Source organism: Artibeus jamaicensis, unplaced genomic scaffold, assembly GCF_021234435.1.
Source record: "Artibeus jamaicensis isolate MK-2021 breed Jamaican fruit bat unplaced genomic scaffold, CSHL_Jam_final scaffold_1964, whole genome shotgun sequence".
In the NCBI taxonomy this organism is placed as follows: domain Eukaryota; kingdom Metazoa; phylum Chordata; class Mammalia; order Chiroptera; family Phyllostomidae; genus Artibeus; species Artibeus jamaicensis.
The window spans coordinates 7,457,159-7,470,681 of record NW_026522030.1 but is presented as its reverse complement, the minus strand read 5'-3'; the positions used below and the strand labels follow the sequence as shown (position 1 = coordinate 7,470,681).

The 13,523-nt window shown below is 56.8% G+C and overlaps 1 protein-coding gene across 5 annotated transcripts in view; it reads left to right on the top strand.

Annotated features, from left to right (window-relative positions):
• RGS3 (regulator of G protein signaling 3) overlaps window positions 1-13,523 on the top strand; it is a 116,585-nt gene that overhangs the window by 81,735 nt on the left and 21,327 nt on the right. The window contains exon 1 of one of the 5 annotated variants that reach the window (XM_053656190.1): window positions 3,899-4,056. The exons of 3 other annotated variants lie outside the window; for them this stretch is intronic. The gene's annotated coding sequence lies outside the window, so the exon portion shown is untranslated. Of the gene's footprint in view, window positions 1-3,898; window positions 4,057-12,522; window positions 12,779-13,523 lie in introns of those variants that run through there. One more of the 5 variants, XM_053656192.1, reaches the window with a different exon arrangement.

The window sequence follows — 13,523 nt, the reverse complement described above, 5'->3', positions numbered from 1 at the left end:
CAGGGTCAGCACCCTCTTTTGCAGCAGGTGGGGCAGGGGCAGGGCTCTGTAGAAGGTGGGGCCAGGGCGTCACAATTGGGCTTCTCTTACCCTGGCCACCCAGGTGCACACCTGGCCCTTACATTGCCATGGGGCAATGGAAGACTGAGCAGCTGCTGGTGGGGGCAGGGCTGGCCTCAGGCGGTCATACACTGTGGAATCCCTCAGACCACACTGCTCCCTTGCTTGTGCCCAGTTTCTGTCATAGCGGCATCACCTTCCTTCCAGCCCTGGAACAAATTCCTAGTGGACTTCGGATCAGAAGCCAGGATGGGGAAGCTCATTAGAGCCTTTGGCAGGTACCCTCCTTTCTCTGAGGAGGGCATTCCTGTGGCTGGGCCTCCCCCAGGTAGAGTCTGCAGGGGCAGGTAGGTAGGTTTCCGCCTGTGCAGGGCTTAGGATGGGATCATGGGAACACAAGCCTGGATGTACCGGGTTTAACGCAGCGGAGGCAGCAGAGGAAGATGGTGGAAGCCTTGCTGTGGTGCAGGCTGCAGGAGAGCAGTCTGTGTAGGGGTCTGGGCTGTATCTGCTGCTGCCCTATTCCCTGAGGGCCTCTCTGGAGCCTCGGGCTCTGCCTGGGAGTGCTGCCATGCCCCCCATCTCCCCCCAAAAAACAGGAGGCATGCACACACTGGCCCCTGTTCACCCTTCGTGGTCCCAGCCCTGGAAGCTGCTGCCAGCTTGCCTGTGTGACTGGGCGGTCTAGCCAGCCAGCTGCTCGCTGCCACTGGGGGGCTCATCTGTTCCATGTAGGGCACAGTGGAAAGTGGATTAGACCTGACCTGTGGCTATGCACTTACTGGTGTGGGACGTTGAGCCGGTTTCCTAATCTCTCCATGCTCTATTTACCCCTCTGTAAAATGGGGTCATTAGACATCTTATCTGAGAGGGTTATGAAGATTTAATAAGTAATAACCAGAAAGTGCTTTGAACAGTGCTGACACATAGTAAGTATCAACTAAGCGTTTGGTAAATAAAATATGCAGATGGATAAATGGGGCCCAGGCTCTGAGTGCCCACAGGCCAATCTCTGTGACCTTTGGGCCATGTAGGTCCTGCTGCTCCCTAGGTCCCAGGTCCCCCTCCACGGAACAGCACCACCACTTATGCGGGTCTGGGAAGCATTGGGGAGCAAAGGAAGGAGCACTGACTGGGGGTCACAATCCCCAGCCCCAGCCCAGCCTCTTAGTGGCTCGGTGTCCTTGGCGAAGTCACTTCCCCTCTCTGGGCCCCAGTCTCACTGGCTGTAAATGGGGAAGAGGAGTGGAGGCTCTTTAAGGGCCCTCCAGCCTAGACAGCCCGGCTGTCAGTGATCCCCCAAGCCTGGCCCGGGCTGTGCACCGGGAGGCCCACCTGTCCCCCTGATCTGTGTCCGGAACTACAGCAAGACAGAGGGCAGAGGTGGCCTGGGCTTCCCCAGACACTGGATGCTCTCCCAGCCTGGCCTGGCCGATGCCTGGGCCTCCAGGCACCGACTGCCAGGCCCTTTCCCGATGTCCCTGTGGTCCAGAACACTGATGGGTGAACTCCGGACCTGTCCTGGACCTGGCGCCCTGGGGGGGCAGAGCTGCTCTGCCTGCCATGGCACACTGATCATCTATGGACTCCTTAGTCTGCCTGTGCGGCTGGTTCGATCTCCCTCCCTGACTGTCAGCTCTGTGAGTGCAGGGCCCACCCAGTCCCCAGGGCCTGGCACAGAGCCTGGCACACAGCTGGTGCTCCTCACTGCTTGTCGATTGAACAAAGGTAAAGGCTGAGCTGAGGTGCAAGGGCTCCTCACACGTCATGGAACCTGTGTTCAGGTACTGCGCCCTAAGAATCTTATCCCAAGCACCACAGATTTCATCCTGGGGACCAGTCAGCCCCATTGGGAACTGGCCAGCCCTATTGGAACTGGCCTTCTCCTGAGACACACTCCCTTAGTTTCCCAGGACAGGGGTGGGTCCGGCTTCCCCCGAGCCTTTGGGATGACAGCCTTCCAACCTGGAAGCCTCCTTCAAAGACTGCCATAGATAGCTCTGCCCTCAGGGATGCGACGAAGTGTTGCCTGCGTTTGTAAGTGCCCAGCTCGATGAGGGCCGTTTCAGGATGTTTCTGCCACCAGCATGCATGCGCGTGCTTGTATGTGTGAGAGAGACAGGAATAGAGTCAGACAGACAGGGACGGGGACAGGAGGAGGTGGAGTTCAGGGGCATTGGCACTAACTTAGGGAGAGTGAGGGGCAAAGGGACAGCGCTTCAGCCCGGGCGGCCAAGGTGTGAGGGGGCTGGAAAGGAGGGTGGGGCTCCTTCTGCCCCGTTTTTTTCTGTGTCGACACCCTGGGCCCTGCCCCTCTGGTAGTAAGCCTGTTCAGGCTGGAGCTGGCTGTGGGGTGGGCACCCCGAGTCTGGGCCGCAGGCGCAGCCCAGGGTGTGTTTGTTGACATCAGGCCGCCAACTGCAGCAGCTGTAGCGGCAGCACCCGACAGCTTTGTGCTGGCAAGGCAGCTTCCTGCAGCGGTGGGGCTGCGCCGTGGCTAGAGGTGCACGCCTTGGAGTGGGGCCACGGAGGGACAACGGACAACTTTTTCTGCCATTCCCCAGTTCAGGCTCTTCATAGGGTAGTAATAGTCTCTGCCTAACAAGGGGCTGGTGCCGACTAACTAAATAAAGTAATGAAGGCCAAGCTCTCAGAATAGTGCCTGGCACGTGATCATTGAATCCTCTATTAATCCCACCCGTGGGCAGGTCAAGGGCTATCAGCTCCAACTTACAGATGAGGAAACCAAGGGTCAGAGGTGGGCAGGGACCAGCTCAGTGACACCCAGCAAAGAGTGCTGCAGCTGGAACTAAAACTGGCGACCCTTGCCTCCCAGTCCAGTGCTCTCTCCTCTGGCCTCCACGGTCGGTCTGTTAGGGATGTCCCCTTTACTTGTGGTCTTAGCCCTGGATCTGTTGTAACGGACCATCAGATTGAGGGGAAGAAGCCCCAAGCTCTCTGTCCATCTCTGAGTCCCCAGAGTTTGGGACACAAAAGTGCTAAATGAAAACCTGTGCGTTGTGCTGCACTAGATGGTGCTGCTGGGAGGTGCCTGAAGCAGCCACTTTCGCCCCCTGGGTGCGGCGCGTTCTCACAGTCGGCCAGTGTTGGCTGCAGGACTCTGGGCTGAACTGCAGCCACCCGCTGGGCAGAGAGCAGCCTGGGGCTGGGGGGTGTTACAGGGAAGCCTGGGGTTGGGGGGCGTGACAGAGAAGCCTCAGTGATTGGCTCCGTGAGTCCTGCCAGAGCCCTGGCCAGTGGGAAGCCCTCCGGATGTGTGTGGGGTGCAGCCAGCCCCGGATCCTCGATCCTCACACTGGAGGGTGCCACTGTGAGGGATGGGTGCCTCTCCCTTCCGAGTGGCACTTTGGGGGCCAGTCTGGGCCCTGAGGACAGTTGGTAAGGGGGCAGGGCTTACAAGTGTGAACAGTAATCCAGGAGTTAGCTGGGTCCCTCACAGGTGGAAGGCAGGGCTGGCAGAGGACTGTTCCTCGAGACATCCTGGATTCCTTCGGATGAAAGTGTCCTGGGGAATTGCAGAGTTTTCTGGTTGATGGAAGAAAGATCCAGCCTCTCTCCAGAGTGGTGGCAGCCAGCTGGACGGGGTGTGTGTTTGGGAAGGGCTCTGGGGAAGGAGGAGGAGGAAGAGGAGGAGGGCAAGGAGGAGGGGGAGGAGAAGGAGGAGGGCCGAGTGATGCAAGGGTTTTGAAAACGCTACCTAGATGTGGGAGGTGGAACCTGGTCATTTGGTTCTGCTTTTCCCAGCAGGTATCGCTCCCCTGGGGAACTTGGGTAAGTCCATAAATAGCTCTGCTGACACAAAGGAGCTCTGTCTGGGGAGGCAGCTGCTTGACACGGCCGCCAGGAGCTGCCACTGACACCGCTGCCCGCCCGCCTGTCCGCCTGCCTGCGGGAGGAGCCGGGCGGAGACCTGGGTGGGCGGGCTGGCAGGAGCGGCAGCCCCCAGTCGCCTGAGTCCCTGCCGGAGTGTGCTGGGTAGGTGCTTCAGTGACGGGGCGTGTGTGTGTGTGTGTGGGTGGGGGGGTGGGGATCTTGTCCAGGTCACCCTGTGCCCCTGTTCTTATTGTTTCTTCCCCAGGGCAGCCATTGATGGGCATGTTGCAACCAAACCGTGTGTGTTCTGATCTGAGATAGCTGCGTGTGTGTGAGTGTGTGTGTGTGTTTTGGGGGCAGGGGCTCTGTAGGGGCATGCTTTCTCTGTGTGCTTCTCTCCACTTCTGGGCTGGGCAGTCGGCTTTTCTTTCTGGGAGAAAGGAATGTTTGGTGACCAGAAGTCGGACACTGCTTGGGGAGAGAGTGCTCAGCAAGTGGTGGTGGTGATTCTGTCAGGGATGCTGCCCGCACACCAGGTACTACCTTACATGTCCAGGAAGGAGGTCTCGGGCTGGTCCCCGGGGTTGCCTCTGATCCCTGAGCCTTCTACCAAAGTACCTGCTGGAAGCACAGCAGGGATGCGCTGTCTCCTGAGCCCCTCGGGAAACGTCCTGCACCTGCTCCCCTGGTTCCAACTGAGACCCATGAGGAAGGGGGTAATGGTGAGAGACCCACTTACCCCACAGACCTAGCTGCTGTGAGTGGGCAGAGGCCCCCTTCTCAGCTTGGAGGCCCCACCTTTCTACTCTTGTTCTGAGGTTTCTAGGAATAGCACTTGTGCCCTGGGACCTCAGGGCTGAGGAAGAGCCTGGGTAGGGGCCATGTCCAAGTTCACATAGTAGACCTACGGCCAGGACCAAGATGGAGGACTTTTGCCTCCTGGAAGAGTGAGGACAGGATATGTGGGTGCTGTGACCCCAACTTGAGCCATGTAATTCAGCTGTTAAGCTGGTACTCCTGACTCGAGACACGCAGCTCCGGATCGGGCCACCAGGTCACTCACCAAGAACTTTCCTCATTCTGCTGCCCTAAGGCTTGTGGCTGGGGGCTCTCTCTCCCCTCCTGAGGTGGCCGGAGTGGGTAAATCTAGAAGGAAGGAGCTGCAGTGCCCGCCCCACCAACGCCTGCGGGATCCCAGCCAGAGCATTGCGGCCACAGTCAAAGTTTCCACTAGGGCCCCCGGAGTCCTCCTTTCCCAGCCAAGGGGCACCTCCCCTCTTCCCCAGCGCAAGCCCATGGCATGACTTAGCCCCGGGGCCAGCCCTTCAGGAAGCCAAGCCCCACAGCAGGGTGTGCTTTGGGCCCAGCCGGGCATGTCAGGGGGATGGTGATGACAGAGGCAGCTGAGGCAGCATGACCCCCTGTCAGGATGTGTCAGGGGCTTTGAAGCAGAAATCATTGATGAGGCTTCTGATTATATGTATTTGGTGTTGATGAAATCGTCCCACCCCCAGCTTTCTTGCCTGTGCACACAGGCTGTTCCCACTGCTTGGAAAGCCCACCTTTTCCCTTGGGTCTTAATCCCACCCGGACATCCACGACTGCAGTGCATGCTCCAGTTGGGGCCTCTCTGTCCGGTGGTGGTGCACCCATGTGGGTGCTGCCCCATCCTGTTTCTGTGGAATCTGGGCCTCGTTCACCCCTCGCTCCCAAGGGCCGGGCCTGGGGTCCCTCTCCAGGGCATGCGAAGAAAGGGCCAGGATGAGTTTTCCTTGAGGACAAGCACCGATGTCCAAATCAGCTTTCTGCTCCTCTCCTAGCTCTGCCTGGTAGAGAGTAACACCCCCAACTTGAGGGCCTGGTGAGGAGCCCCTTTGGAGGGGCCCTAGTCTCTGCACATCAGGATTACTTCCATAGAGTCAAGGGGTTGGTGGGGGTGGATTTGACGGGAGGCGAGGCAGGGAAAATGTTGGTTTTAGCCTGGCTGAGGCCACATGGAGGACCCACTCAGGGGTCAGACTCGGGTAGGATGGTGTCCACACCATGGCCTGGGCTTGAGGGTAGAAGGGGCAGCCCTGGCCTGTTTGAATGCAATGCTTACAGTCCTCTGCATGGACCATAGCAGCTTGGAGCTCAGTCTGAGCCCCCTTCAGGTAGTGCCAGCCGTGGGGGGGGGGGGGGGGGGGTCTAGGTGGCTCTTCTGCCAGTGGTCTGCCTGGTTCCCCCAGGACAGGTGCAGCTGAGGAAGGGAGAGCCCAGGCCCAGCCGGGTTCCTGGGCTCCTTAGAGCCTTCTCCCATTTGGTGTCCAAGACCCTGGAGAAGGCGGAGTCCGTTTGCCTTTCTGACTGATTGGGGAATGAGGAAGGAGAGGGAGGACTTGCCCGAGGTCACATTCGACTCAGCAGCACAGGGGGGACGAGACCCAGGTCTCCAGGTCCCTCTCCATTACACCACTGGAGCACTTTGAGTGCCTGGCTTTCGTTCGAGTGCTCCTTCTGCAGGGCTCACCACTGACGTGTTTTTTTCTAGGACCTTTGGGCTGACTGGCTGGAGCCCAGCTCTCCTCTGGAAGAGTGATGTATGCAGTAGAAAAAGCCCCTGGTTGGCCGGTGGGCTGAGACTGAGTCACACTCTGGTCCCTGCTCACTGGAGGATCTCAGGCAACTCTGCTTTTTTTCACTCTGGCTCAGTTTCCCCTTTGGAGCAACCAGGGACTGGACCTAGTATTGCCAGACCCCATTTCACCCATCTGATTCTTTGATTCTCTGCAGACCCTTTCCTCTTGCTAGGTCCCGAGAGTCACTGGTCAAGGTCAGGGTCAGGCTCAGCCAGGAAGCAGCCCCCAACCTGTTATCAGGAGCTTCTGGTCAGAAGCCTTTTCATGCAAGCTGGAGCCCGGGCCGAGGCTGGGAGCTTTGTTGTTGTTTGTGGAGCCAGGCCGTTTCCAAGATGTCATTGCTCAGGGAAAGCCATTATTCCTCCCAGGGATAAACAAGACTGCTTATGGCTCAGCCCGCTCAGCCTACAGAGGCTGGAGCCACTCACCGCGGGCCAGCCAGGCTCAGCCCTGGGAGCCACCACCTTCCCCTGCACCCAGGCATCTGGATGGGGTGGGAGCAGGTAGACTGGGGAGAGGGTTGCTGGGGCCATGGGCCACTTGTGAGATCATAGCTTCTAGGCACAGAGGAGAGGGGAGGGGTCCCAGGATACCCCCTTCCTTGGGCGGTGGGCCTGGGTCATCACTCCAGATGCCCTTGGGCCTCTTCCCTCTTCGTCCTGCCATTGGCCAGCCTGCTTGTACCTGGCACCATGGCTCAGGCTGCTGCCAGAGATCTGTCGGCAGCTCTCAACTTAGAAGGTGGGGGGCACGATAAGTTACTTGGAACCAGGCACACTTTCCCTCATGTAGCCAAGACCCTCTGTGGAATCCTGCCTAACTTTTGGAGGGGTTAGCCCCGGGGCAAAGGGCAGAACTCAGACACCTGGGGCAGGGGTGGAGAGAGGGTGGGGGGACCCAGGGAGAGGCAGAGAAGAGCTGGGCAGAGCCTCTGGGAGCCGAATGGCTGGTGAAATCTTGAGCAAAGGCTGGAGGTGGCCACGGGAAGGACCATGGGACGAAAGGTGGCATGGTTGTGCCATTCCTCAACTCAAGGGTTGGAACGGATGTCCATCCAGGATTTGGAAACCTTCACCACTCAGACCTCGATTCATGAAGTTCCCAGTTGATCCAAAGAGCTGCTCTGCGCTTGTCCTCTCAGCCTGCCTCCCTCCTTCCTTTGCTTCCTTGTTTCCACGTGTGCTAACATCTATTGCATACTGTGCATTGCCAAGTACTGAAGGTAGAGACATAAAGGCCCAATCTCATCTTTAATCTCGTGCCAGGGTAGGCACGTAATGGACGGTAACAATATAGCTTTGGTGGGGAGGTGTGGGGAGGGGGCTGTGGGAATCCTGGGAAAGGTTCCAACGCAGCCTGGAGCCTCTGAAGCCTTCTGCAGGAGGTGAGGCTGGATCTGGCTCCCCACACACTTGTCCATTAAAGGAGCAGGTCTCTGTCCCGGGCTGTCCACCCCTCTGGGGTGCAGACACGATTCCTGCCCAGCCATGAGTACCTTCTTATCCCAGCGGAGGCCGCTCCGAGGTGTTGTGTGCAGGCACCTGGGCTCTGGGCTAGGGCATGCCCTTGGGCGAGACACCGGAGCTCCCCATGCGTCCTGTCCCTCAGCCCATGGCCCAGCCTCATCAGGTTAAATGTGGTGATGGGTGTACCTGAGATGCTTCCTGTGCGTTGATGTAGAGCAGGAGCGCACGAGTGCACAGCCTCACAGTGGCTGTTATTGGGTGAGTTGATATGGGTGAGTTGAGGCTCTTGGCACAGAGTTGGCATTCAGTGCATGGGAGGCGGCACAGCAGCATTTTGCAGGGGCGAGTCTGTTGGAATGTGCTGTGGGAGACAGGTACAAAAAGGAAAGGGGCTCAGGGAGGAGGCCCAGCCCAGGGGGGCAGAGGACACACTGGGACGAAGGCTTTTGTTTGTTGTTTGTTTATTTGTTTTTTCAATAAACTTTTAAATTGAAGTGTAACTGACAGGAAGATTAGAAGTATAGAGCTGATGAATACTCACAAAGTGAACACACCTTCTAGGTCAAGAAATGGAACATTCTAGTAGCCTGGAGACCTGCCCCCTGCCCCTTCCAGTGACCACTGCCTCCAAGCGAACACCTTCCCTGACTTCCCCATCGATTCGTGCTGCCTGGTTTTGAGCTTTGTACACATGGAATCACGGATGTATTCTTTCAGGCTGACATCTTTCAATCAGCATTTCGATAGTGAGATCTGTCCATGCTGTTACATTACAGGAACCTGTATTTATTCGTTCCCATTGCTGTATGGTGTTGTGTGGGTGCAGATATACCACATTCATCCATCGTACTGCCGACGGACATGTGGACTGGTGCCCGTTGGTGCACATGCTGATGGCACTGCCATGAATCCTCATGCACATGTGCGTTGATGCGCTGTGCACACTTGTCTGTTGGGCATATACCTAAGGTTTGCAACTGTGAGTCATAAAATTGCATATAATTAACTTTAGTAGATACCATCATGCATTTTCCAGAGTGTGACACCAATACACCCTTCCTGGCACCGCGTGAGTGAGCGAGTGCCCGCTGCTCAGCGTCCTCGCCAGCCTTACTGGTATTACACATGGTGATGGCTCCGTGTGGTTTTCGTTTGCATTTCCTCGATGACTAGTGAGGTCCAGCACCTTTTCATATGTTGACTGGCCACTGGGATAGGCTCTTTGTAAAGTGTCTGTTCAAGTCTTTCTCCCAGTTTTCTATGGGATTATCTGCTCTTTTTCTTACTGATTCTAAGGGGGCTTAAAAATATTCTGGATGGTGTTTATTGTTGGATATACACACTGAAAATATCTCCTCCCACTCTGTGGCTTGTATTCTTAGTCGTTTAAGGGTATCTTTGGAAGAAGCTCTTAATTTAATGCAGTCCAACTTCTCAGTCTTTGTGGAGCATGTTTTTTGAATCCTGTTTCAGGGATATTTTCTCCTATGTTATTTCCTAGAAGTTTAATTGTTCTGTGTTATATTTAGATCTGAAATCCACTTGAAATCGATTCCTACGTGTGGGGTGAGGTTGGGGGGAAGACTCCTTTTTCCTTTTCTCTGAGTGGATATCCAGTTTATTTCAAAGGCCGCCCTTTCCCACTGTAAGGCGATATTACCTTTGTCAGAAATCCGGGGCAGCACATGTGTGGGTGAGCTGAGTTTGGAAGGGCGAGTCGGAGTTTGACACACGGACGAGGGAAGGCAGGGTGTTCCAAGTGGAAGTACAGCGAGCACAGGTTTCGAGGTGCCTGAGAGTACAGCACGGGGGCAGGGGCACCAACCCTCTGCCTGGTCGGAAATCCATGTGTAACTTCAGACTCTCCAAAGACTCAACTACCAACAGTCTACCGTCGACCATAAACCTTACTAATAACATAAATAGTTGATAACACACATTTTATATTTATATTTGTATACTATATTCTTACTGTAAAGTAAGCTAGAGAAAAGAAAATGATATTAAGAGAGTCATAAGGAAGAGAAACAGTGTTTTATGGGAAAAAAAATCACACGGAAATGGACCCGTGCAGTTCAAAACTGCGTTCAAGGGGCAGCTGTAGTTTGGACTGGCTGGAGGGAAGAAAGGAGCAATGATATCGTAGGGGGTCAGTCGGCAGGGGCACAGCAAGGTAAGGGTCTGGGATGTTGCCAGAGGGATGGAGAGGTTTTAAGTGGGAGAGGAACGTAGTCAGGTTCATGTGAGGGACATGGAGAAAGCCCCATGGCCAGAGGATGACGGGAGAATGAGTTGGACGTGCAGTCGGCCGAGCCCAGCCTCAGCGGCACTCCTCAGCAGAGGCAGAAGGTGCCTCCGCTTCAGGGGAGCAGTGGTGGAGGCAGCAGCGTGTCTAGGGCCCAGAGGGTGACCTCTTGCTACAGGGTCACAGCTGAGCCCAATGGTCAGATATTTACCGCAGTGTCTCCAAGAGGAACCTCCTTCCCACTCCCTTTCCAGGGCCGCCTCGCCCAGGAGGAGGAGATATTTCAGGAACTGGGGCAGACAGACAAGGCCTGGGGAATCTCTGGAAAGGGGGTGCTTTCTGCTTCTCCTGCCCTTGATGTGCCCACAGGGAGACCTGGCCATACCTCCGGTCCTGAGATCAGACCCCTCCAGGCTGGCTGAGGTTCAGAGCTAGACAGACCTTCTCCTGGAGAGTGCAGCCCAGAAAGGGGAGTAACTGGGCTCGGGCCACACGCGAAGCCAGGCAGACCCAGCCTGGGGGAAGCTGAGTCTCCCCAGGGCCTTCGGTGTGGCCTCCTCTCCTCCCCTGAAATGTGCAGACAATAGTGCCCCTACCCTCAGGCCATTGTAAGGGTAGGAACATGGCAAAGTGCCCTCTCCCAGAGTGGCTTGCAGGGGAGGAGGCTGCTGTTGATGAGAGCAACAATTATGATGATAGAAATAGCAAATGTTTATTGAGCACCTATTACGTGCTAGGCTCCGTTATGTGGATGGCCTCCTAATCACACTGTGCTGTAGGTACTTGCTACTTGAGTCACCGTTTTACAAGTGAGGAAATTGAACCTTGAAGAGGTTGAGCAGCCTGGCCAAGGGCACCAAGCTGGGAGGCAGCAGAGCCAGGATTTGAATCTGGACTTTTCTGTCTCCAGGCCCTGCTCCTTCACTGGCAACAAATAGGCTTCTTTCTATGAACCTGGCTCTGAAAGTGCTCCCTGTTCTCTGAGCTGTTGTGGAAGTTAAGCCACAGGTTGTGGGTTGGTCTCTGGTGCTCGCCTGGAGTGGGAGTCAGGCGGTGGAGAGGAAGGGCACGGTGGGCTGAGCGTGCTGTGCCCTAGGCCCCGCCCCCACCCCCTGGCAGCCCTGTGAGGGAGGCGCCCGTGACTCAGCCACACAGGAAGTGGGTTCAAGGACCCCAGGCCCGCCTGATTCCAAACCCTGGCCTCACGGCCACAGGGCTATTGGTGCCCTTCCCTAGGGTCCTCCCAGGACTTTTGGCCACACTTTTGTTTGGCACCTCGTGTAGCCATCACAGAGAAGCTACACACTGCTGGCGCTGTCTGTGCGTGGCCCCGGGGAGGGAGAGGGCTTGGGAGGGTGGCCAGGTGTGTGGAATGCTGTGCCATCCCTCCCACACTGGGCGAGTTGGACATCTGCCCCTCAGTCTCCCCCCATTTGGGGTAACAGCAGGGACCCCACATCAGGTCCTGCACACCATGCCCAGCACAGTACCTGGCCCAGGTGGGTGTTTCAGGAAAGGCTTTGGAAGGAAGGGAGGGAGAGAGCGAAGGAGGGAAGGCAGAAGGTGAGGTTGGAGGGTAGCCGAAAGAGCGGGCTTTAGAGCCGGGCTGGCCGTGGATTCAATTCTGACCCCTCTGCTTGGTTTTTGATCTTGTACGAGTTACTTAGCCTCTCTGAGTCCCAGTTTCCTTGTTTGCCAAATGAGGCCAACGATAAGAACCTCGTCGGGTTGCTGGAAGGGAGAGTGTATACATAGAGCCACTGTCACGGTGCCCGGGGGCCCGTGGGCGCTTGGTTGCCGGTTTCTCGCTCCTTCTTCCTCTACCCTTATCACCGTTTTCTGTTTCCACCATCTGCAGCTCTGCCTTCCCTCTCTCCACGGCACCGAGAGTTTACGCTACTTTCAGGGTGAAGTCCAAATTCCTTAACATATCCATGCTTCTGCTCCACGGAAGCACCTGCACTTCCTGGAACGTTCCGTGCTGTCTCCTTTCCCATCTCTTTTTGATTTCATACCCCCTTGGGTGGCAGTGGGTGGGCGGAGATCGCCCTGGCCTTTTCCTTGCTTCTCTCCCATAGACCTCACGCCTTCAGGGAAGAACACCTGTCTTGCCACCCTTTGGCTCCATTGTCCGGCCCAGGTCCCAGGCCCCGGCTCATGGCTGGGGCTCGCTAGGTATTTGCTGAGTAACTCTGAGGGTGGGGGTGGAGGTGAGTAAGCCAGAGACTCAATCCTGATGAGTCAAAGCAGGGCCTGCCCAGGGCCCTGAGAGGAGATCAGGCCAGGCATTGGCAGGAGAGGAGAGAGCCCTGTAGCCAGGCCGTCCCCGGGGAGTACTTCGCTGGGCTCCGAGGGGTGGGCAGGAAATGGGCTGCAGGAGATGGAGATAATAGGGAAATTTTCTCCTGGGCAGAGAAAGCAGGTGCCAGGCGGTAAGGGGAGTGGTGGTGGAACCCGCGGGTGAACCGGTTACTTCTGCCGTAGCGGAGCATCCGTCCCCACAGGGACAGGAAGAAGCTGGGGAAACCCCTGCTCTCGGCGCTCACACCTTTCAGGTGAGAAGAGAACTGGAGGTATGAAAGGGCTCTCTGAGGCTGTGGAGCGGGGGGTGGGGACGGCTAGTCCCCAGAGAAGAAGCTTGGCAAAGTGGTGACAGGCCTTAGTACTGGAAGCCTGGACCCTGGGACCTGCCTCCTCCTGCCAAGGAGGTATCTGGGGTCGGGGCATCCCAGCGGGCTCCGAAGGCCGCGCCTGGGGGCCCTGCCAAGAGGAGGGAAGGCTCCTAAGAGGGGCTCCACTGTCCTGTGCCTCAGGGGTTCTTTCCAATGCAGTGGCTTTGTCTTGAGAGTCTCTGAACCAAGTGAGCTTCTCCTCTGAGCTTTAGAATTGCTTTCTCTGAAATGGGTACACTGCCCATCCTCACAAGCCCCTGAGAGACCCGTAAGTTACTGTGGGATCCTTTAGAAACAGAGAAGTTTCAGTCTGCAATTCAATTTTTCCTTCCCGTCGCTCCTCCCCCAGCCCGGCCTCTGTTTCTGGGGAATGTGAATTGGTAGCTGACTCCCTTGGGCTGGCCGGCTCCCCGTCCCGGCCCAGGTGCTGCTGAGGTCACGCGTCTTCTCATGGGCTTCCCGTCACAGAGGGAGCGGTGTGGTTGGAACGGGTCCCGAATGAGACTCTGGTCTGGATCCTGTCCTGATTCTGTGGTGTGGCCTTGGGCATGTCATTGTCTTCTGGGCCATCCTCACTCGCCACGTCTGTTAACCGGGGCTGCGCCCCAGAACTGTCTGGAGAGTCAGA